Source organism: Herpailurus yagouaroundi, unplaced genomic scaffold (assembly GCF_014898765.1).
Source record: "Herpailurus yagouaroundi ecotype Mexico unplaced genomic scaffold, PumYag 166, whole genome shotgun sequence".
Classification (NCBI taxonomy): Eukaryota; Metazoa; Chordata; class Mammalia; order Carnivora; family Felidae; genus Herpailurus; species Herpailurus yagouaroundi.
The window spans coordinates 447,635-473,863 of record NW_024412407.1 but is presented as its reverse complement, the minus strand read 5'-3'; the positions used below and the strand labels follow the sequence as shown (position 1 = coordinate 473,863).

The window sequence follows — 26,229 nt, the reverse complement described above, 5'->3', positions numbered from 1 at the left end:
TTGTTTTTTTGCACTAAATAATATTTTGTTCCCTGAATATACCATAGTTTATTTATCTAGTCACTGACTGAAGAAAATCTTGGTTGCTTGCATATTTTGACACTTATGAATAAACCTGCTGTAAACTCCCATGTGCTGGTTTTGGTACAGACCTAAATTTTCAGCTTGTTTGGATAAATACCAAGCAACATACTTGCTAGATCATAGATCAGTAATAGTGTGTTTAGTTTTGTGAGAAACTGCCAAACTGTCTTCCAAAGTGGCTGTACTATTTTGCATTACCCACTAGTGATGCTTAAGCGTTCCTGTCGCTCCACATGCAATGATTTGATGTTGTCAATATTCTGCATTTTGGTTATTCTGATAGGTGCATAGTGGTATCCCATTGTTGTTTTACATGACATTCCCTCATTGTATATGGTATGGAACACGTTTTCATATGTTTACCTGCCTCCTGCATATCTTCCTTGATGAGGTGTCTATTAAGGTCAGTGTCTAGTTTTTAATAGGGTTGTTTGTTTTCTTATACTTGAGTATTAAGTGCTCCTTGCATTTTTGCATAACGTTTATTAAATGTCTTTTCTACATATTTTCCCTGAGACTATGTTTTTTCTTCTTAATTGCTAAACGTGTGTTTCACAGAGCAGAAGTTTTTAATTTTAGTGAATTTCAACTTATCAATTATGCTTTTCATGGATTGTGCCCTGGTCTTATATCTAAAAAGACATCACCAAACACAAAGTCATCTAGATTTCTCCCATGTTATCTTCTAAGCGTTTTGTAATTTTGTGTTTTACACTTAAGTTTATGACTTCTTTGAGTTAATTTTTGTGAGTGTTGTAACGTCTATGTCTATGCTCACAGTTTTGCCTGTGGGTGTCCAGGTGTTTCAGCACTCTTTAGTGAACATCCTGCCTTTTCTTCATTGTATTACCTTTGCTTTCCTCCTTTTTTGAAGATCAGCTGATTCTATTGATGAGGATCTATTTTTAGTTTTTCTATTGGATTCAATTGATCTATTTGTTTATTCTTTCACCAATAATACCACACTGTCTGGATTAGTGTAGCTGTATTGTTTTGCAGAATTGAAATTGTTTAATATCAGTCCTCCCATGCTGCTCTTCTCTTTCAATATTGAGTTGGTTATTGTGGCTTTTTACCCTTTCATATAACTTCATGTTAATATCTGAAGTTTGTCAATAACAAAAAATTACTTGCTAGAGTTTTGATTGAGATTGGATTGAATGTATAGAGCAAGTTGGGAAAAAATGACATATTGACAATACTGTCTTCCTCTCCATGAACAATCAATGGTTCTCCATTTATATAGGTCTTCTTTGATTTCTTCCATTATAATTTTATATCTTTCATTCTAGAGATCTTATACATATTTTGTGAGATTTATACCTAAGTATATTATTAGGAAAAGTGATAATATAAATAGTATTGTGTTTTAATTTTAAATTCTACTTTCTCATTGCTGGTATATGGAAAGCAATTAACTTCTGTATAGTAACCATATATCCTGCAACACTCCTATATTTCCTATTAGTTTTAGGAGGTTGTTTGGGCAATTCTTTCAGGTTTTCTACATAGACAACAATCACCTGTGAACAAAGATCGATTTATTCTTCCTTTCGTTGTGTATAATGCTTTATAGTATTTTACTAGGGCTGCCATAACAAAATACCACACACGGGATGCCCTAAACACCAATTTGTTTTCTCCCAGTGGTGAAGATTGGAAGCCCAGAATCAAGGTGCCCTAAGTAAATATTCTTAAGCTTCTGTCCTTGACTTGCAGATGTCTGCCCTTTTGCTCCCTCTTCACACGGTTGTCTCTGAGTGTATATGCACCTCTAATGTCTCTTTGTGTCTCCTAATATTTCCTTATAAACACACCAGCCAGACTGTATTAGAACCCGGCTGTAATAGCCTTATTTAGATTATTTCTCTGAAGGCTCTATCTCCTAATATAGTCACATACTGAGATATTGGGGGTCAGGGCTTCAACATATGAATTTGGAGAGACATCATTCAGCCCTTTTAAGTCCTTTTTGTCTATTACATTATCTAAGACACCCAAAAAGGGTGCTGAAGAGATATGGTGAGCGGGGACATCTTTGCCTGATTCCTATCTTATTGAGAAAGATTTTATTTCATCAGCATTACATATAATCTCAGCTGTAGGTTTTTATAGATGTTCTTTTTCAAGTTAAGGAAATGCCCTTCTATTCCTAGTTTGCTAAGAGTTCCTTTACTTTTTATCTATTGGTAACATCACCAAAAACATTATACAAGACCAAAAATGGTGAGATATACTTCCTTGGTGTACTCCCCTCATACTAAGCAGGTAATAGGTCTCTAACCCACAATTTTTCAAATCACCTTTTTTTTCTCCAATTACATTACTATATTTCAAGCCCACATCAATGACATGAGCTGATATAGCAGTACTGACTCCAATCTTATTCCCTTTAAACAGATCTTCAATACAGATTGAAGACTTTCCCTGATTGCCAGGACACACTCTCAGGCACCCCACTTTGTAATCTGTATGTTTATCTTTGGCATAAAAATCTGTGGATTTGGATTGCTTGTGAATTCAAGGATATGATTCTCACACTGAATTGTAAGTTTCCTAAGGAATACTGTTATTTATACCTGAGCATACCACAAGACATATTACACTGTCAATGTATTAATCAAAGATATAAATATTCAAAGCAAAAATGAGTAAGTTTTGGATAACACACTATGTTAATGCCAACTTGCTCTATACCTTTATTAAATATTCTTCACAATAATTAACATAGGAAAACAATGTACAAAAACCCCAATTGAGGCAATCATTGCTCAAAAATGTTTCCAGGTCACTATCTACCACTTTCTTTCTTTATATTAGGATTTAGAAACTAGTAGTGTCTCAGAACACTCTACAATGCCTGATCATTTGATATAAAAATTTCCAAATTAATCTTTATAGCAAATATTACTTATTATTTGTTTATTATTATTATTATTATTATTTCTTCTTGATATAATGCATATCAGATATTTGATTCAAAATGAATATTCAGTAACTATATAACGTGCTAAAACAAGGTAGTTATATAATTGGAAAACATTATTTTTTAAGATAAGTTGGACATCCTTGTCAATATTAGTGATTATGTTATGAAGCAAGGAGAAATTCCAAAACAATCAGCTCACAAAACATTGCTTATACACTATATTAACAGAAAAGTCGTGCTCAGCAGCAAGCCATTAAAGAAATACAGATCTATTTTGTGAAACAGAATGTTATTTGAGATAGTGGGAAGGATTATTGTGAAAAATGTTTCTCTAACACCCAGGACATCTCCAATATCTGAGACATTCAAGATGAACAATGTTCCAGGTACCTCACCAGATAACAGTTACAATAAGATATTTATGATGTTTAATGCAATAACTTTCATTAATGGATACAAGGAGTATGAAAGAAATAGCCACAAAATCAATGGAGGAAAAAAACAATAATCAAAGAATAGGATTTTTCTTCTCCACAAGTTTTTTTAGAGCTTCTTTGACATCTTTGTTTCTCAGGGAGTAAATCAAAGGATTCAACATGGGAGTGACTAGGGTGTAACACAACGAGGCCACTTTACTCAGCTCAGGAAATCTGTCAGGAGTGAGATACATAAAAACACAGCACCGTACAGCACACTCACGACTCCCAGGTGTGAGCTGCAAGTGGAGAACGCTTTCTTACGTCCCTCAGAGGAGCGTATCTTGAGAACTGTGGACACAATATACAAGTAAGAAATAATAATAACTATGATGGTAGGCAAGATGATGATGCTGGATAAGGAAAAGGAAATGATTCTAGAGATGAAGAGGTCAGAACAAGATATCCTCTGAAGTGGGCGAGTGTCACAGTAAAAGTGGTCAATGGCCCGAGAACCACAAAAGGACAGAGTAAATGTCATACTGGTCTGAACTGAGTATGGTCTGAACCGAGCTGATGCAGCCACATAAATAGGAACCGGCCACCAACTGCATGCAGAGACGTGCTGTCATCTGGACAGAGTAGAGGAGTGGGTTGCAGATGGCAATGAAGCGGTCATAGGCCATGGCTGCCAAGAGAAATCCCTCCGCCACGATGAAGAGGGCAAAGAGAAAGAGCTGTGTCACACAGCCTGCAAAAGAGATGGACTTGCTCTCAGACCAGAAGTTGATCATGGCTTTGGGTGCAATAACAGACGAATAGAAGAGATCAATGAAGGACAGGTTGCCCAGGAAGAAATACATGGGTGTGATCAGCCGGGGATCGGTCATAATAATGGTCATCATCCCAACATTCCCTAGGAGGATCATGGCATACACAAGCAGAAAGATCAGGAAGAGGAGAATGTGGAGCTCTGGGTGGGGTCTGAACCCTACAAGAATGAAGTTAGTTACTTCAGAGTCATTGATTTTTCCTCTGTCACCCATGGCAGAAACCTGCTGAGAGGCCCAAGGAAAAACAAATGAACTCTGGCGATGAACATAGTTACAACTAACAATTGCAGAATTAGGATTACAAAACTATTGTATAATCATTATTCTTGTTAACTTTATAAAATTACTGTGACTTCAATTTAAGCCTTTGCAGCTGAGGATGAATCAAAATGTTAGTTTTATGTCCTTCTTTCTGCAATGGTGGATTAGATGTTTTCCCTTGAATCTGATGCAGTTTCCTTCCACCCAAGTGCCTCTCACATTTGCAAGTATCACCTCTGTGTATGTTTCTGACTCACAATTTATGCAATAAGTTCATTGTCATGAAGAGGTTATTGGAAAGGAACACAAATAATTTAATAGTTGACATTTGGGAAGGAATTACAGTGTCTGCATTTGGAGATATGAGCAGATTCAGTACCCTCACTTAGGAAATCTTAACTCCCAGGCCTTAACTTATATTACGTGTAAACACATCTAAAGAATCTGACTGACCTTAAATAAAAATTACTTAAGAGGTGCAAATACTTTTTGTAGGTAATTGAACCTTTGAATTCTGATGTAAGGTTTTTACTCACTAAGATCAAAGTTGTGCACAAATAAATGCAAATGTTATCGGACTGATGTGCTGAGATGTCTCTCCCAGATGGGCGTCCATAGCCCTTTCATAAAGATAATTTCCCTGCATTACCTCAGCTTGCAGTCCAGAATTTTTTTAGGAAGAGGCCTCCTGATAGTCTAGATGGAAGTGTTACTTTAGAGAAAAATACTGAACAAAAGATACATATAAAGGGTTGTTGACCTCATTCTGATTCACCTTGGATATGACTTTCATAGGTGTCATGCCTCATTTACTGCACAGCTCAGCTGAGGATTTGAACTGCTTGTAATAAAAAAATATGTTAACTTTTCTGTCCTCTCAAGGCTCCATGTGCTTGATTCTGCCTAAATAATAATAATAACAAAAACAATAAAGTTTTACTTTTGATATGCCAGCCACTTTTCTAAATGCTTTTACAGTAGCTCATTTAATCCATACAACCTAATATGAGGTGAGTCCTATGATATTCCCTAGTTTACAGATGGGGAACTGAGATACAGAGAAATAAAGTCTGTTGATACCATCTACTAGGAATAGAATCAGAATTTGTAGTGTAAAACTTGACTCCAGAATCCATGCACTCTTTTTTAATCTTTTTTTTTTTTTAACATTTATTCATTTTCTGAGAGACAGAGACAGAGCAAGAGCAGGGGAGAGGCAGAGTGGAAGTCACAGAATTCGAAGCAGGTTCCAGGCTCTGAGCTGTCAGCACAGAGCCCGACCTGGGCCAAACTCACAAACCACTGAGATCATGACCTGAGCTGAAGTCGGGCACTTAACTGACTGAACCACCCAGGTGCCCCCAGAATCCGTGCATTCTTAATCACAGCACAGTTCCACTTTGTTAAATAAGCCCTTCCAGTTCCTTTACCTGACTTACGTCTATTTGTACTTCAGAATTCAGTTAAATTTTCTTCTTTCCAAATAAATTGTCCAATTTTCAATGTAAGTTAAAACATTTCTTCATAGGGGAGCCTGGGTGGCCTAGTTGGTTTAGCGTCCAACTTCAGCTCATGTTATGATCTCAAAGTCCATGAGTTTGAGCCCCGCCCTGGGCTCTGTGCTGACAGCTCAGAGTTTGGAGCCTGCTTCAGATTCTGCATCTTTCTCTCTCTGCCCCTCCCCTGCTCATGCACTGTCTCTGTCTCTCAAATATAAATAAACATTTAAAAAAATCTTAAAAAAACCACGTCTGCATATATCCTGCTTTCAAGGATGGTAGCTATGATTACATTTTAATATTCATATTAAATATTAATAAGTCCTTCCTTAAGATCACACTGCAACTTGTCCTCCATAATAAATTCAGCACAATGTTCTGTATTTGGCAAATAGCAATTAATATTACTTATATAGATATATATTTCATGATATTTGAATATGCAAAATCAGAAAAACTTGAGGACTTTTAAATACTGAGGTGATTAGCATGGGCTTAGATTTAAGTAAAGGAACGTCCAAAGTTCCTTTTACTAACTTTAACTAACTAAATTTACTAACTGGGACCTTGGACTAAGTGACTTCTGTAACTTATTTGTTTCCAGTACAGCTTACTTATGTTCCTTGTCCCTATATCAGTTCTAGCAGTTTTTTGGTGAAATCTTTTGGGTTTTCCACATAGAGTATCATGTTTCTGCGAAGAATGAAAGTTTGACTTCCCCCTTGCCGATTCCTTTGTGTTGTCTGATTGCTGAGGCTAGGACGTCCAATACTATGTTGAATAACAGTGGCAAGAGTGGACATCTCTGTCATGTTCCTGACCTTAGGGGGAAAGCTCCCAGTTTCCCCCATTGAGGAGGATATTAGCGGTGGGTCTTTCTATATGGCTTTTATGATCTTGAGGTATGATATTTCTATTCCTACTTTCTTGAGGGTTTTTAGCAAGAAAGGATGCTCTATCTTGTCAAATACTTTCTCTGCATCTATTGAGAAGATCATGTAGTTCCTGTCTTTTCTTTTATTGATGTGATGCATCACCTTGATTGTTTTGTGGATATTGGACTAGCCCTTCATCCCAGGTATAAATCCCACTTGGTCGTGGTGAATAATTTTTTTAATGTATTGTTGGATCTGTTTGGCTCATATCATGCTGAGGATTTTTGCATCCATGTTCATCAGTGAAATTGGTTTGTATTTCTCCTTTTTAGTAGGGTCTTTGTCTGGTTTTGGAATCAAGGTAATGCTGGCTTCATAGAAAGAGTTTGGAAGTTTTTCTTCCATTTCTATTTTTTGGAATAGCTTCAAGAGAATAGGTGTTAACTCTTCTTTAAATGTTTGGCAAAACTCCCCTGGAAAGCTATCCGGCCTCGGACTCTTGTTTTATGGAGATTTTTGATTACTAATTCGATTCCTTTATTGGTTATGGGTCTGTTCAAATTTTCTATTTTTCCCTGTTTCAGTTTGGTAGTTTATATGTTTGTAGGAATTTGTACATTTCTTCCAGATTGCCCATTTTATTGGCATATAATTGCTCATGATATTCTATTATTATTGTTTGTATTTCTGCTGTGTTGGGTGTGAGCTCTTCTCTTTCAATCTTGATTTTATTTATTTGGGTACTTTCCTTTTTCTATTTGGTCCATCTGGCTAGGGGCTTATCAATTTTGTTAATTCTTTCAAAGAACTAGCTCCTGGTTTCATTGATCTGTTCTACTGTTTTTTTTTTTTTAATTTTTCTAGAATTGATTTCTGCTCTAATCTTTATTATTTCCAGTCTTTTGCTGGTTTGGAGTTTTATTTGCTGTTCTTTTTCCAGCTCTTTAAAGGGCAAGGTTAGGTTGTGTCTCTGAGACCTTTCTTCTTTCTTTAGGAAGGCCTGGATATATACTTCCATCTTATGACTGGCTTTTCTGTGTCCCAGAGGTTTTGGGCTGTGTTGTTACCATTTTCATTGGCTTCCACGTACTTTTCAATTTCCTCTTTAACTTCTTAGTTATCCCATTCATTCTTTACTAAGATGTTCTTTAGTCTCCAAGTATTTGTTATCTTTCCAAATTTTTTCTTGTGGTTGATTGCAAGTTTCATAGTCTTGTGGTCTGAAAATATGCATGGTATGATCTTTGATCTTTTAGTACTTATTAAGGGCTAAGTTATGTCCCAGTATGTGATCTATTCTGGAGAATGTTCCATATGCACTTGAAGAGAATGTGTATTCTTCTGCTTTAGAATGAAATGTTCTGAATATATCTGTTAAGTCCATTTGGTCCAGTGTGTTATTCACAGCCATTGTTTCCTTGTTGATTTTCTGTTTGGATGATCTGTCCATTGCTATAAGTGGGGTGTTGAAGTCCCTTATTATTATGGTATTATAATCAATGAGTTTCTGTATGTTTGTGATGAATTGATTTATATATCTGGGTGCTTCACATTTGCAACATAATTGTTTACAATTGTTAAGTCTTCTTGGTGGATAGACCCCTTAATGATGGTATAATGCACTTCTTCATCTCTTATTACAGTCTTTCTTTTAAAATCTAGATTGGCTACTCCAGCTTTCTTTTGGAGACCATTAGCATGAAAGATTGTTCTCCATCCCCTTACTTTCAATCTGAATGTGTCTTTAGGTCTAAAATAGGTCTCTTGTAAACAGCATAGAGGTGGATCTTGTTTTCTTATCCATTCTATTACCCTATGTCTTTTGACTGGAGTGTTTAGTCCATTGATGTTTAGAGTGAGTACTGAAAGATATGAATTTATTGCCATTATGTTGCCTGTAGAGCTGGAGTTTCTGGTCCTTTCTAGTCTTTGTTGCTTTTGGCCTTTTTTGTTTTGTTTCACTTTTTTTCACCTCAGAGAGTCCCTCTTAACATTTCTTGCAGAGCTGGTTTAGTGGTTATGAATTCCTTTAGTTTTTGAGGGTTTTTTTCCTGGGAAACTCTTTATCTCCTATTTTGAATGACAGCCTTGCTTGATAAAGAATTTTTGGCTGCATATTTTTCTGATTTGGGTATGAAATATATCCTGCCCCTCATTTCTTACCTGCCAAGTTACCATGGATAAGTCTGCTGAGAACCTGATCTGTCTTCCCTTGTAGGTTAAGGACTTTTTTCCCTTGCTGCTTTCATGATTCTTTTCTTGTGTGTGTATTTTGTGAATTTCACTATGATATGCCTTGTCGATGGCTGTTTTTTGTTTAATCTAATGGGAGTTCTCTATGTTTCCTGGATTTTTATGTCTGTTTCTTTCCCCAGGTTAGGAAAGTTTCTGCTAAGATTTGCTCACTTAACCCTTCTACCCCTTTTTCTCTCTCTTCATCTTCTGGGATCCCTACAGTTCAGATGTTATTCCTTCTTAATGACTCACTGAGTTCACTAATTCTTATTTTGTGCCCTTTTGCCTTAGTCTCCCTCTTTTATTCTGCCTCATTATTCTCCATAAGTTTGTCCTCTATATAGCTGATTCGATGCTCTGCTTCATTGATCCTTGCCACCGTGACATCCATTCAGTATTGCATCTCAGTTATAGCATTTTTATTTCATCCTGACTAGATTTAACTTATTTTATCTCTGCAGAAAGAGTTTCAATGTTTTTTCAACACCAGCTAATTTTCTTATTATCATGATTCTAAATTCTGGTTCAGACATCTTTGCTTGTATCTGTGTTGATTAAGTCTCTGTCATTTCTTCCTTTTCTTTCTTTTGGGGTCAATTTCTTCATTTCATAATTTTGGAGGAAGAAAAAGAATTAATAAGATAAAAAATAAAAATTAAAAACAGAGAAAAGGCAAATAAAAGATGTTAGATCCTAGGTGTGTTTTGTTCTGGTTGCTGAAAAAGAATTGATAGAATAGAGGAAAAAGGGAAAGAAAAGAAAAGAAAAGAAAATGGAAAAAAGGGGACAATGTTTGAAGACTTAATTACATGAATACAATAAAATAGAATAAAATGAAATTATGAAAGTAAAATAGAATAAAAAATTCAAAACAGTTAAAAATATAGTAGAAAAAATTTAAAGAAAAATCTTTTTTTTTAAATTTTTTTTCAACGTTTTTTAATTTTATTTTTGGGACAGAGAGAGACAGAGCATGAACGGGGGAGGGGCAGAGAGAGAGGGAGACACAGAATCGGAAGCAGGCTCCAGGCTCCGAGCCATCAGCCCAGAGCCTGACGTGGGGCTCGAACTCACGGACCGCGAGATCGTGACCTGGCTGAAGTCGGACGCTTAACCGACTGCACCACCCAGGCGCCCCAAGAAAAATCTTTTTATAAAAACAGAAAATGAAACTAAATTTATTCTCTTTATGTATTCAAGAATAAGAAAAGAAAAGAAAAGAAATGAATAGATGGACTGATGAACATAATGGAATACCATTGAAATTATATCCAGTTTCACCTAGAAGTCAAAATATGAAACACGTTATAGTCTGTAAACTAAACAGTTAGAAGAACTTGTGGTGATCCTCTAGAGCAGGATTGGTGCAGTTGGACAGTGCTTGGTGTAACAGCTCTGTTCTCCACTATATGGCTCTGCTTAGCTTACTGGGATTGATTGTTGGGTTATGTGTACATGTGTATGTGCATGTGCGAGGGAGGTGAAAATGGCATCACCCAGCTACCCAGTCTCTGGTATCAGAATTCTGTGCTCTCACCCACTGGCAATCAAGAACCCCTCCTTTATCTCTGGCCTCCATCCATTTCTGCTTCTACCCTGTCTGTGACAAGTCATCACCTGCCAGTTGGCACCTCCCTCCCAAGTTTTATCTCAAATGGAGCTGTGTTTCCAAACCCTCCCTCTGTGGGCCCTGGGGCTTTGACTCACTCAGACCCTTAGGGGGAAGGTCTCACCAGGAAATGGCTGGTGCCAGGCCACCCCTGGGAAAGATCATAGGACTGTGCCCCAGCAGATGCCCAGAGACTTAGACTGGGTGCAAGCCCACCTCAGAAAAAGTTTGTGTGATTGTGTAGCAGCAGTGTTTCAGGGATTATGGTAAATCACAACACACATTTGGCACCAGATTCACTGCTTCTTAATGTCCTTGTTCCAACACCAGCAAATGTGGCTGTTCTCAGGGGTCCACTGGGACCTTTGCTTGTGGGGAGGCTTCACAGTATCTATCAAATGTCCTCTCAGCATGGGTACCGCCTCTTCCCGTGAGGCCCTAAGGACATCTTGGACCTCACTATATGTTCCTGGGGATTTTCCCTTCCCACCAGAGCTCTGCCAAGTATTGAGCTGCAGAGTTTCAGAGTCTGTGCTCCACTGTTCATAGGAGTTTTAATGGTATCCAAACTCTCTCCCTTCTCCTTTCTCCCCTACTTATTCCCTTATGGGTGTTTAGACTCTTTTTCTTTCTCTCCAGCTGCTGTCATGGGGAGTGCCTTTCCAGTACTTTTCTTCTTATCTCCGTCCTCTCTCTGCGAGTAAAAACAGCTCCTTACCCTCTGTGCCTTCTCTCTTCCCCAGTTCACCTCTTTGCACTGCCTACCTGCTGAGGTCTGTCATTCAAGGTATGCACATTGTTGAGTTAATCCTCAGATCAATTTTCTAGATTGGCAAGATGTTTTGGTGTTGATCTAGCTGGATTTCAGGAAGAGAAATGCAAAAAAATTCCATCCTGCTCCACCATCTTGGCCCTTCTCCTCCACCCTTCTAACTTTCTAAAAGTCTGGTGAGTTTCTAACTAATCATTTCTTCTTTCACTTTACTTTTGCATTCTGATACAAATACATTACTGGTGAGAAAGACCTTAGTCCCCTGTTAATTCTTGGAGAGGGAATGCACACCCTCTGGTTTCCCTCCTCATGAAAGAACTTCTCTCAGGATCCTTCCCCTGTATGGCTGTTGACTTAATCAATGAAAAAGTACAGTAAACTTCAAAAAAAAAAAAAAAAAAGGAAAGAGAGAGGGGAAAACTATAATTGTTGGTATTTGTTCATCTTAGCAGTTGGAGTCTGATCTGAACAGTGAAGAAATACAATCCATGTTACAGGAAGACTTCCTGTTAAACAAAGGTGTGCTACTCATACTTTTGAAGAAAAAGTATTAATTGATTTCACGTATAGTACAGGGTTTACAAGGTAAGAAATGGATTCATTCGTAAGAATATATTTTATATTTAATTTGTTTATTTTTAATACTTCAGTTTTAGATAACTTTAGTTATATCTTTATTTCTTTTTTTTTACCTTTTTTTCTCTTGAAACGAGAAAATTTTTGTAATACAAAACATGAATTTAAGAACACCATGAATTTTTGTTTTTGATAGGCCCTCCTGGAGACTCTTTTGGCCATTCTACTGGCTCTTAAAATCAACCTGTCAATATTTATATTAATATTTAATGTATTTTTTAAATGCTTATTTATTTGTTTTGAGGGAGAGAGGGAGAGAGGGAGAGAGAGAGAGAGAGAGAGCACAAGCAAGGGATGGGTAGAGAGAGAGGGAAAGAGAGAATGCCAAGCAGGATCTGTGCTGTCAGCACAGAGCCCAATGTGGGGTTTGATCTCATGAACTGGGAGATTATGATCTGAGTCAAAATCAAGACTTGGACACTCAGCTGACTGAGACTCCACAGGCACCCCTGTTAACATTTAATAATTTAAAGAAAGTGGACATTGTAGACACTGGACCAAATTCCCTCTAATATACTTCCATAGTCCCAACGAGTCTTAAAAGTATGTCAAAGTTAGTGAAACCATAGCAGTAACAACAACAGAAATTACATGAGACAAGATGAGACATTGTATAATTTAATTCATATATAATTTAATTTATTGTGTTGATACTTGTATGTATATATATATATAGAATTATAAGCTTTTATAATTATAAAATTATAAAAGACATTTCCTTTGTATATCAATTGTTTCATTTACCATAAGCCAGTTTTCTTTCACATGTTATGTTAGTGTATTACTAACTTTTTAATTAAAACTTTTTTATTTAGGTATAGTTGACACACAATGTTACATTAGTTTCAGGTGATTGGACAAGTGTATACATTATGTTATGCTCACCACAAGGATAGCTACCAGTACCTGTTACACTGCTATTAAAAGATCATTGACTGTATTCCTTGTACTGTGCTTTTTAGTCCCATGACTTACCCATTCTGTACCTGAAGGCCTGTATCTCTCTCTCCCCTGCACCCATTTAGCCCAACTTTCTGTCCTCTTCCCTCTGTCAATTATCAGTTTGTTTTCTGTATTTATAAATCTAATTCTAGTTTTTGTTTGTTTATTCATTTTTTTAAGTTTATATTTATTTTTTTAATTTTGAGACAGAAAGAGAGGGAAAGAGCAGGCACAAACAGAGGAGGGGCAAAGAGAGAGAGAGAGAATCCAAAGCAGGCTCCCCACCAGCAGCACGTGGAGCCCAACATGGGCTAAAACCCATGAACCATGATATTATGACCTGAGCCAAAACCAAGAGTTGGATGCTCAACCAACTGAGCCACCAGGCTCTCCTGTTTATTCATTTTTTTAAAAAGATTCCTTTAATGAGTGGAATCATATAGTATCTGTTTTATCAGTCTGATTTCACTTAGCATGATATCTTCTAGGGTATTATGATAGATTATTGCATACTAAACAACTGCACTGCTTAATTTTGTGACTCTAAATAAGACTTTTACATCTGTTTTTGTTTCAATCCACCCATTCATACATTAGAATTAAATTTACTTTCTTTTTCTATTCTCTACTGTATTTCATTATAGGAATTTAATGATCATAACAGCATAAGCCTAAATGAATACAATGCAAGCCTGTTTCAATGCCCATTTCTTCCTTTTTTTCCATTTATACCCATATTTAAATTTCCCTGTGTTCTTCTATCCTTCATATGCACAGATGTTTCTATTTCTGATGAGATTTGTCTATGTCTGAAAAGGCAGAAAAATCTCTGCTCAGATAGAGTTCTCCACGTGCATTTCAATCTACAAACTCCAAATAGAACAACAACAACAGCAAAAAAGGCAAGAGGAAAGAAAGGGAAACAATGAAATCTAATTTTTTGTATTTCAGAAATACAAGCAAGGCATCCAAATCAGCCAGGAGGAGGTCAAACCTTCACTCTTCGCAGATGACGTGATACTCTATATGGAAAACCCAAAAGATTCCACCAAAAAACTGCTAGAACTGATTCATGAATTCAGCAAAGTTGCAGGATATAAAATCAATGCACAGAAATCGGTTGCATTCCTATACACCAACAACGAAGCGACAGAAAGAGAAATCAAGGAATCGATCCCATTTACAGTTGCACAAAGAACCATAAAATACCTACCAATAAATCTAACCAAAGAGGTGAAAAATCTATTCGTTGAAAACTACAGAAAGCTTCTGAAGGAAATTGAAGAAGACACAAAGAAATGGAAAAAGATTCTATGCTTCTGGGTAGGAAGAACAAATATTGTTAAGATGTCGATACTACCCAAAGCAATCTACATATTCAATGCGATCCCTATCAAAGTAACACCAGCATTCTTCACAGAGCTAGAACAAATAATCCTAAAATTTGCATGGAACCAGAAAAGACCCCAAATAGCCAAAGCAATCCTGAAAAAGAAAACCAAACCAGGAGACATCACAATCCTGGACTTCAAGCTGTATTACAAAGCTTAATCATCAAGACTGTATGGTTCTGGCACAAAAACAGACACTCAGATCAATGGAACGGAATAGAGAACCCAGAAATGGACCCACAAACGTATGGGCAACTAATCTTTGACAAAGCAGGAAAGAATATCCAAGGGAATAAAGACAGTCTCTTCAGCAAGTGGTGCTGGGAAAACTGGACAGTGACATGCTGAAGAATGAACCTGGACCATTTTCTTACACCATACAAAAATAAACTCAAAATACATAAAAGACCTAAATGTAAGACAGGAGGCCATCAAAATCCTCAAGGAGAAAGCAGGCAAAAACCTCTTTGATCTTGCCTGCAGGAACTTCTTACTCAACATGTCTCTGGAGGCAAGGGAAACGAAAGCAAAAATAAACTACTGGGACCTCATCAAAATAAAAACCTTCTGCACAGCAAAGGAAACAATCAGCAAAACTAAAAGGCAACCCAGAGAATGGGAGAAGATATTTGCAAATGACATATCAGATAAAGGGTTAGTATCCAAAATCTGTAAAGAACTTATTCAACTCAACATCCAAAAAACAATCCAGTGAAGTAATGGGCAAAAGACATGAATGGACACTTCTCCAAGGAAGACATCCAGATGGCCAACCAACACATGAAAAAATGCTCAACATCCCTCATCACCAGGGAAATACAAATCAAAGCCACAATGAGATACCACCTTACACCTGTCAGAATGGCTAACATTAACAACAAAGGCAAAAACAGATGTTGGCGATGATGCGGAGAAAGAGGATCTCTTTTGCATTGTTGGTGGGAATGCAAGCTCGTGCAGCCACTCTGGAAAACAGTATGGAGGTTCCTCAAAAAACTAAAAATAGAACTACCCTACGACCCAGCATTGCACTACTAGGCATTTATCCACGCGATACAGATGTGATGTTTCAAAGGGACACATGTACTCCAATGTTTATAGCAGCACTATCAACAATAGCCAAAGTATGGAAAGAGCCTAAATGTCCATCGATGGATGAATGGATAAAGAAGATGTGGTATATATATCCAATGGAGTATTACTCGGCAATCAAAAAGAATGAAATCTTGCCATTTGCAACTATGTGGATGGAACTGGAGGGTATTATGCGAAGTGAAATTAGTCCGAGAAAGACAAAACTCATATGACTTCACTCATATGAGGACTTTAAGAGACAAAACAGATGAACATAAGGGAAGGAGGACAAAAACAATATAAAAACAGGGAGGGGGACAAAACATAAGAGACTCATAAAAATGGAGAACAAACTGAGGGTTCTGGAGGGGTTGTGGGAGGGGGGATGGGCCAAATGGGTAAGGGGCATTAAGGAATCTACTTCTGAAATCATTGTTGCACTATATGCTAACTAATGTAAATTTAAATAAATAAATAAATAAATAAATAAATATAAAAAAAAGAAAATCTTAAAAACAAAACAAAAAGAAATACAAACAAGAATCACTTCTATCTTTAGCAGTTGAAATGTGTCAATAAAAGTGTATGTCACCATAGGGACAAAAATAATAGAAGAAATAAGAATATGAGGTTCACATGTAATAGAATGATGCATTTGTCAGGATCTGAAATCTTTTTCCTGATAGAAGAAAGACAAATAGGGGCGCCTGGGTGACTCAGTCAGTTAAGCATCCGACTTCGACTCAGGTCATGATCTCGTGGTCTGTGAGTTCAAGCCCTGCATCGGGGTCTGTGCTGACAGCTCAGAGCCTGGAGACTGTTTCATATTCTGTGTCTCCTTCTCTCTCTGACCCTCACCTGCTCATGCTCTGTCTCTCTCTTTCTCAAAAATAAATAAACGTTAAAAAAAATTTAGAAAGACAAATACAATTTTGGGGTAGATTAAGAAATGGAGTAATCATTAAAAAAAAAGAGAAAGAGAGAGAGAGAACATTAATGGAATGGAATTTCACTCCAAATGAAATCTTAGATAGATGATAATGTGTGTGGGAACTATCTTCCACGGAAGGAGGCAATTTTCAAAGACAGTGAACCAACAATCAATTAAAAAAGAACAAACAAGCTCTTATTTCCAGACATTTTCCTAGTTTCCCATGACCCCAAAGCACACTGAGGGGGCAAATCTGCTAAGTATATCTACAAAGCTTAACCACCCCAATTGAATTATTCACTAGGAAGACTTTTTAAAATAGCAATCCATTCTTTATGTTTGTGGATGTTTTGTTAAGTATGAAATGGAAGGAAAACTTTCAAACTCATCCTATAAGGCCAGCATTAACCTAATTCTCAAACCAAACAAACACTCCACTAAAAGGACAGTTACAGGCCAATATCCCTGATGAACACAAATGCAAAAATTCTCAACAAGATACTAGCAAATCAAATCCAACAGCACATTAAAAGAATTATTCACATGATCAAGTGAAATTTATTCCTGGGCTGCCAGAGTGGTTCAGAATTCTCAGGTCAATCAATGTCATACATCACATTAATCAAAGAAAGAACAAGAACTGTATGATCCTCTCAATAGGTTTAGAAAAAGCTTTTGACAAAATACAGCATCCATTCTTGATAAAAGCCCTCTACAAAGTAGGGACAGAGGGAACATACCTTAACATCATAAAAGTCAAATACAGAAGATCCACAGCTAATCTTATCTTCAATGGAGAAAAACAGAGCTTTCCCTCTAAGGTCAGGAACAAAACAGGGATGTCTACTCTCATAATTGTTATCTAACATAGTACTGGAAGACCTAGCCTCATCAATCAGACCAGAAGAGAAATAAAATACATCCAAATCAGCAAGAAATAAGTCAAATTTTCACAATTTGTAGATGACATGATACTTTATGTAGAAAATCTGCTAGACTGCACCAAAAAATTACTAGAACTGATATATGAATTCAGCACAGTCACAGGATATAAAATCAAGTTACAGATATCTATTGCATTTGTAATATCAATAATGATGCAGTAGAAAGAGAAATCAAAGACTTGATTGCATTTACAGTTGAACATAGGGTAAGAGGAGGAAAAAAGAGAGAGGGAAGCAAACTGTAAGCGACTTTTGACTATGGAGAACAAGCTGAAGGTTGATGGAGGCTGGCAAGTGGGGGATGGGCTAAATGGATATTGGGTTTTAAGGAGGACACTTGTGATGAGCTCTAGCTGTTACATGTAAGTGATGAATCACTAAATTCTCTACCTGAAACCAATTTTACCATATATGTTAACTAATTAGAATTTAAATAACACCTTGAAATAACAAAAAATAAACAAAAGAGGATGTATATAAACACAAGAAGATTGGAGTCAGCATAATCCTATATAGTTCATGTTATTGATGTGGGTTTGAAGTATACCAATGTAATTGAAAAAAAAGGCTGATTTGAAAAATTGTAGGTGAGATACATAGAACTAATTAACTAATTATTATGAGGGGAGTACACCAAGGAGATATGCCTCACCATTTTTGGTTTTGTATGATGTTGCTGGTGATAGTACCAACAGATAAAAAGTTAGGGAACTCTTAGCAAACTAGGAATAGAGGGGGAATTTCATTAACTTGAAAATAACATCTACAAAAACCTACAGCTGAGATTATATTTAATGGTGTTGAAATAGAAATTTTCCCACTAAGATAGGAATCAGGCAAAGATTGTCCCCTCTCACCACATCTCTTCAGCGCCCTTTTGAAAATTTTAGGTAATGCAATAGACAAAAAAAGGAAATAAAGGTATTATGGGCTGAATTATGTCTTCCTAATCTCATATGTTGAAGCCTTAATCCCCAGCACATTGGTATGTGACTATGTTTGGAGATAGAGCCTTCAAAGAAGTAAATAAAATAAGTCTGTTACAGTGGGTTGCAATACAGTCTGGTTGGTGTCTTTATAAGAAGATATTAGGGTACACAGGGAGGCACTAGAGGTGCATATGCACTGAGGGGCAACCATGTGAAGAGGGAGCAAAAGGGCAGACATCTCCAATCCAAGAAGAGAAGCCTTATTTATGGCACTTCGGTCATGGACTTCTCTCTAGAATTGGGAGAAAAAAATTGGTGTTTAAGACACTCATTCTGTTGTATTTTGTTATGGCAACCCTAGTAAATTACCATAAACATCATACAGAGTGAAAAGGAAGATTAATCTGTCTTTGTCCACAGGTGACATAGTTGTCTATGTAGAAAATCTGAAAGAGTTGCCCAAACACCCTCCTAAAATTAATGGGATATTTAGGAGTGTTACAGGATACATGGCTAATATACAAAAGTTAATTGCTTTCCATAGACCAGGAATGAGAAAGTAGAATTTAAAATTAAAAACAGAATACCATTTATATTATAACTACCCCCAATAAAATATTTAGATGTCAACCTCACAAAATATGTACAAGATCTCTAGGAGGAAACATATGAAATTCTAATGAAACAAACACAAAAAGACTTAAATAAATGGAAAATGATTGAATGTTCAAGGCAAGGAAGACTTAATATTGTGAAGATATCATCTCTTCCCAGCTTGCTCTATTTGTTCAATGAAATCTCAATCAAAACTCTAGCAAGTTATTTTTTGGTGTTTGACAAATTTTAGATATTGAATGAAGTTTATATGAAAAATGCAAGAGATCAGAATAACCAACACAATACTGATGGGGATAACAGAATCAGAGGAAATTGAAATATATACAAATTCAACTATACACAACCATACAATTATATTAATCCAGACAGTGTGGTATTGGTGGAAGAATTAACAAATAGATCAATGGGAATAGAATAGAGAAACTGTTCTAGAGACTCTCATTGAAGAAGAAAAACATAATGTTCCCAATAGGTGAGGAAAAGTATTTGATACAATTCAACACACATATATATGATACTTTAAAAAATCATAACTAATTGAAGGTAGACATAAGAATTAAAGAAAAACTTCTATACAGATAATTTTAATGGGAAACTGTTACAAGCCTTCTATTTGAAGCCAAAAATTAGAGAAGTGACTACCAATGACTCATCTTCATTTACCAAATATTATAGCCAATGAAATAAGAAAACAAATTTAAAATGTAAGAGAGGAAAAACACTCATTATTTTAAGACATAACTATCTTCTCAATAGAAAATTTGTGTACACATTATGAGGGTAGAATGTTTTTAAATTTACTATTAATATTTAAGATGGCTACCAATGTGGGTTTAGAACTTCTTGTTTTTGTGTAATGAATATTATAACCATGAGTTATCCCCTTCATCAAGAAAGAATGAAATGTGGTATATATTTATGACTTGTGTCTTTTTATGTATGTAATACTTTTATGGAAATTGGTAATGACTATGTCTCCACTGATCATAAGTATTATATAATCAATGAAATATATTTGTATCATATACATTTACCTGTATATAATTTTAGGAAGATTGAGCTTTTCTTTTTGATCTCAAAGTTAACCATATTGTGACCTTGCAAACAAGGCCACTGAAATAACTGCGATAGGCTAATTAAACAGAGGAAGCACAACCATTGTAAATAATCATTTATATCATAATTTCTCACTCATTACTACCGTCTCATCAAGGATTACAAGGGAATGGAGCAACCATCTTAAAATCTCAAAAAATATTTAAAGTACAAAACATCTTTTAAAAATTGTTTTCCTTCTGAAGTTGGGATCTTAAATTAGGGAAAGCAATTCCAAAAATATTATCAAAGTTGTCTGGTCATTATGTGAATATTTAAGCATAGGTCATGGATATTTTGAGATAAGATTGGAATCTTAGGGGACATCTGGGTGGCTCAGGTGGTTGAGCTTCCACTCGTGGTTTCAACTCAGGTCATGATCTCACAGTTTGATGGGTTCAAGACATGCATTGATCTCTGCTCTGGCAGCATGGAGCCTGCTTGGGATTCTCTCTCCCTCTCTCTGCTCCTCCCCCACTCATCCTGTCTCTGTCTCTCTCAAAAGAAATAAATTTAAAAAAATATTGGGATGTTACCATTATTAATTTCTGAGAAAAAAATAAATAGAGTCAGGTGGATAGGTGGTGCTTCATGTGATATGATAACCAGCTGGAAATGGACTATTACTGCAGCATTCTAGTCCAATTCAAAGTTACTTCCTATGATACTTGTAAGGAAAATAATCTTAATAGACATAATTTTAAGCTGCATAGTTGTTCTCTTGTCTGGAATACAGTCTCAGACACATATTTGCACTGACTTAGGGTCAGTAGGCTAGTGGTTTATGTGGATAACTAGGAATTTGTCTTTTTGTTTTTTTTTATTTTTATTATTTTTTTAATATATGAAATTTATTGTCAAATTGGTTTCCATACAACACCCAGTGCTCATCCCAAAAGATGCCCTCTTCAATACCCATCACCTACCCTTCTCTCCCTCCCACCCCCCCATCAACCCTCAGTTTGTTCTCAGTTTTTTTTTTTAACGTTTATTTATTTTTGAGACAGAGAGAGACAGAGCATGAACAGGGGAGGGGCAGAGAGAGAGGGAGACGCAGAATCCGAAACAGGCTCCAGGCTCTGAGCTGTCAGCACAGAGCCTGACGCGGGGCTCGAACTCACGGACCATGAGATCATGACCTGAGCCAAAGTCGGATGCTTAACCGACCAAGCCACCCAGGCGCCCCTGTTCTCAGTTTTTAAGAGTCTCTTATGCTTTGGCTCTCTCCATTCTAACCTCTTTTTTTTTCCTTCCCCTCCCCCATGGGTTTCTGTTAAGTTTCTCAGGATCCACATAAGAGTGAAACCATATGGTATCTGTCTTTCTCTGTATGGCTTATTTCACTTAGCATCACACTCTCCAGTTCCATCCACATTGCTACAAAGGACAATATTTCATTCTTTCTCATTGCCATGTAGTACTCCTGTGTATATAAACCACAATTTCTTTATCCATTCATCAGTTGATGGACATTTAGGCTTTTTCCACAATTTGGCTATTGTTGAGAGTGCTGCTATAAACATTGGGGTACAAGTGCCCCTATGCATCAGTACTCCGGTATCCCTTGGGTAAATTCCTGTGGATAACTGGGAATTTGAAAGCAACAATATTGAAGGAATACAGAACAGTGTTCTGTTTGTATAGAGACCTCCCTGAATGGTAAAAAGAACTGAGAATACCAATTTCCCATATGAATGCTCAGTAATTCATATCAGATATGGGGTAACTTATCCAAAATCTGGTGAAGGCACTGATTCATTACCTTCCAGATTCTTTGCCATCCCTATCATTGCTCATTCAGTAGGTTCTTATCAATAATATAACCATGGTAGAAGAGATAGAAGTCACAACACAGATGGCTCAACATTGGCTAACCTGGAAATGAACCATGCTAATTGCACAATTTTCTGATGATGATTATCAAAAATATAGGGAGAAAACCAAGATGTGATGGATGAATGGATAATGTTGAATATACATACAATGGAAACTTATTTGGCATTAAAAAGGAAGTAAATTCTGCCTTTTGACAACATAGATGACCATGGAAGACATAATGCTAAGAGAAAACGCCAATCACAAACACTCTATAATTCCTATTATATAAGGTACCTGAAAAAGTCAAGCTCATAGAAGCAGAGAGTAGAATGATGATTGCCTGGGGCTTGAGGGGAGGTGAAAATGAGAAATTGCCATTCAATGGGTTTCAACTTATTTAAATTATGCGTGGTGAATGAGTTCTAGAGAACTGTTGTATAACATTGTTCCTATAGTTACAATACTGTGCGTTGCACACTTAAAACTTCTTTAAAGGGGAAGATCTCATGGTAAATATTCTTACTACAACAAAAAATTTTCCTGATAAATATAGTATAACCTGGGGCTATCAGCCAGTCATCATGCTTCAGTTTGATTACATCGATTTTTCCATGAAGGAGAAGTAGTGATTTGTCCAGGCTCTGCTCTAGTTGTAATTTTGCCCTTCCTGCTCAAATTACTTATGTCAATACCACTATATGAGATGCAACAAATGCCTTATTTGCTACCATGTCTATTGCACTAGGGCTTTGGTGTAAGACACTCACTTTACAAGAAGAGAAGTGAGGGGATACACTCCTATCCAAGGGATTCAAAGGAATTATCATGCACCTCGTCAGACAGAATCAGGTGAACTCATGGAATGGTAGAATCACTTATTGAAGACTCCGTTTTCAGATATAACTGTCTGTCAGCACTTTACCCAGTTGGGTTATTGTCTCTAGGATATTGTATTTATACTGCATTAGCAAATAATACATGAGGTTATTTATTTCATAATGTGACTATTGGCCCAAGTACCATGGGTCAATGTTGGAATGTCAACTACCACTCTAAAACCTGCTAACCACTTTTTTTTTCCTTGCTGCCCCTATGACATTGGATTTTGCTGAGTTATTATACTTACTACTCAACAGAGGGCTAATTTTACTGGGGGTCACAGCAATTGCTCCTGTCTCCTGGGTATTCATTTCACTGAACAGACAGGTAAACAAAATGCTTTGTATACTTTTGGGTACTGATAATGATTAGCAAAAGATATTAATAGAAAAGAGAGGAGGAGGTATAGCAGTAATTAAGGAATTTTCCAGGATGCCTTCTAGCACCACCATGCCTGATGGTAAATATTAATGAACAAGTATGGTATGCTTTTGTACTTCTAATTGTCAATTATCAATGACAGAATATAGCTAAAGAATAAATATGGAGAGTTTTAAGTGAAAAGGAAATTAACTTTATGACTAGGAATACAAATATCTCTAAATACTATTTCATAATACAATATTTACTTTGGTATATATGTCAGTTTGCCTATAACAAGTTTTGCTGTAATGATACATTGAAATGCTTCTTTTTCAGTGAAGTTACACAGATTGAGAGATCATTTTGGTCCCTCCCAAAGGATTCACACCACAAAAAAGGAAAAGAGAAAAAACAAATGCTTTATGTATTTTTACTCCTACTAAGTTTAGGCTCTTCTTTTTCCTCTCCTTTTTTCTTTCTTTTCTTTCTCTGTCTTTCTTCTCTTCCCTAGCCCCAAATCTAGAGCATCTGTGTTCCTCATGGAGCTTGACTCTGGCACCTAGGTACTTTAATAACGTACTTATACTTCCTTCTCTCCCAGGAAAACTATCTCTCAGTGGATTAGAGAAACCTCAATGGTGTAATTATTTGAAAAAGTTATACTGTTAGGCCAAAACAAAAGGCAGGATGGATAACTGGTGCTGATATTCTGGTAGATTATCGGAGATTCCAGATGGCTCAGGGCCTCTTACATATCCAAGACAATCCACTTCACTTCTTTAAAAGGACTCAACATCCAAGAATGAAGGACAGAATATCCTGTGGATTGATCCGTTGGGTTCACTTTGCAAAACCATAGACTGTAATTTATGAATCTGTTTCAGTCTTAGCAAAGCATCATTTAGAAAATTCACCTTGTGTCTCTTCTACAAAGGACCACAGCATTTTCCAAGAAGTCAACTGCTTAAGGAAAGTACAGTTGTTAAATAGAGAAATAAGGGGAATTAGTCCGATTTCTCTATGGGAAGAACTAAATCTGGATACTAAGCATGCATTTGGAATTTCTTTGCGGGGGGAGGATTCATTTTATCCTCACATACTGATTATTTAGTACTTGTAGCACAGTCATTAATTAACTTCATGCTTCTAAAATTAAAACAATAACAAGAGGAAAACATTGGAATTCTGCTACTTCATTTTCAGGATCTGAAAAATTACCCAACCATATAAGGTAAGGGTACATCTTAAAACATGAGAGTTTTAAGTCTCAAACTGACTACTTGTTTATTGTCTACTCCCTTTTCCAGATATAAATGTCTTTAGGCATAACCTTATTAACATTAGAATAAGTTCAATAGGAATAAATCTGGATGATTAAAATGACATATCTTCTTACCACTAGTAAAGATTAGAGGAAATAATAAAATATATGATTAAAAAATATTTCATGATGACTTCAGGCTTTCTTCTCGCTATTTAAGTATCTTATGTCTCCTCAGAACCTAAGTGTTATCTATTTAAAATTTTGCTCTTTTATAATACAATTACTTGCATATTTAAGTTTCGGTGGAGGTGGTGAATAATGAAAATATAACAGGGAGACACCATACCACTTTTCTTCAGTGATCTCTTTCTGGGGCAAAATATTATACTTCTATCAGATTTCTTTATTCTTTTAAAACTGTTAACAGTTTCTCTGATTCTTTCCCTCAACATAGAATGGTTTATTCCAAAAAAGCCCATATACATATTATTTATTTTCAACCTAATTAGTGCCTATTATTTGGTGTGTATTGTTGGATTGAACACAGAAAGATATGATAAATGATAATGGTTAATATCTGTCAAGTGTTTATTCTGTGATAAATGATATTCAGTTATTTATGTGCATTATCCTGTTTTTAAGTTTATTTATTTATTTTGGGCACCTGGGTGGCTCAGTTAGTTAAGCAAGTGACATTTGATCTCAGCTGAGGTCATGATCTCATGGTTTGTGAATCTGAGCCCCCTTCAGGCTCTATGCTGACAGCATGAAGTCTGCTTGGGATTTTCTCTTTCTCCCTCTCTCTTTATGCCTCTCCTCCCTTGCTCTCTTTCTCTCTATAAAATATAAGTAAACATTTAAAATGAGGTTTATTTATTTATTTTGAGAGTGAGGGAGAGAAAGAACCCCAAGCATGTTCCATGCTGTCAGCGCAGAGACTGAAGCAGAGCTCAAACTCATAATCCATGAGATCATGACCTGAGCTGAGATCAAGGGTCAGTCGCTTAACCAGCTGAGCCACCCAGGTGCCTCTTATGTGCATGGTCTAAGTATATACCCCCAAGAAAACTGGGTAGTTATGTTGTTTTATCCCTGCTCTATGTTGAGGATACACTGGTATAGTAACTTGCCATATAATTACATCAGTAACTTAAAGAACATAAGGAGGTTGTACAGGAAACAAATAAGTTACATAAGTCACTTAGTCCAAGGTCCCAGTTAGTAAATGTGAGAAGCAGCACTGGCTGTTCCCTTACTTAAATCTAAACCCATGCTAACCACCTCAGTATTTCAAAGTCCTCAAGTTTTTCTGAGTCTGCATGTTCAAATATCATGCAGTATATACCTATATAAGAAATATTGACTGCTATTTGCCAGACACAGAACACTGTGCTGAATTTATGGAGGACAGCTTGAAGTTTGATCTTAAGGAAGAACTTGTGAATATTTAATATGCATATTAAAATGTGGTGATCATAGCTACCATCCTTGGGAGCATGATGTATGCAGAAGTGTCTTAACCTAGGTTGACAATTGGAGAATTTATTTTGGAGATAAGAAACTTTAACTGAATTCTGAGGTAAAAATAGAAGTAAGTCACCTAAAGGAACCAGAAGGGCTTATTATAAAAGGTGGTATCCTGCAGTGAATGAGAATGGAGGGATTCTGGAGCCAAGTTTTTACTCTACAAATTCGGATTCTGACACCAGTAGGTGGTATCAACAGACTTAATTTCTCTGTATTTTAATTTCCCCTTCTGGAATACAATAGTACTCACCTCATATTATTGTTGTGTGGATTAAATGAGCTACTAAAAAGCATTTAGAAAAGTG

General features: G+C 36.3%; 1 pseudogene; it reads right to left on the bottom strand.

The window, feature by feature from the left end:
- Window positions 1-3,521: 3,521 nt before the first annotated feature.
- Window positions 3,522-4,505, bottom strand: LOC121039043 (olfactory receptor 9K2-like; annotated as a pseudogene).
- Window positions 4,506-26,229: the final 21,724 nt, after the last annotated feature.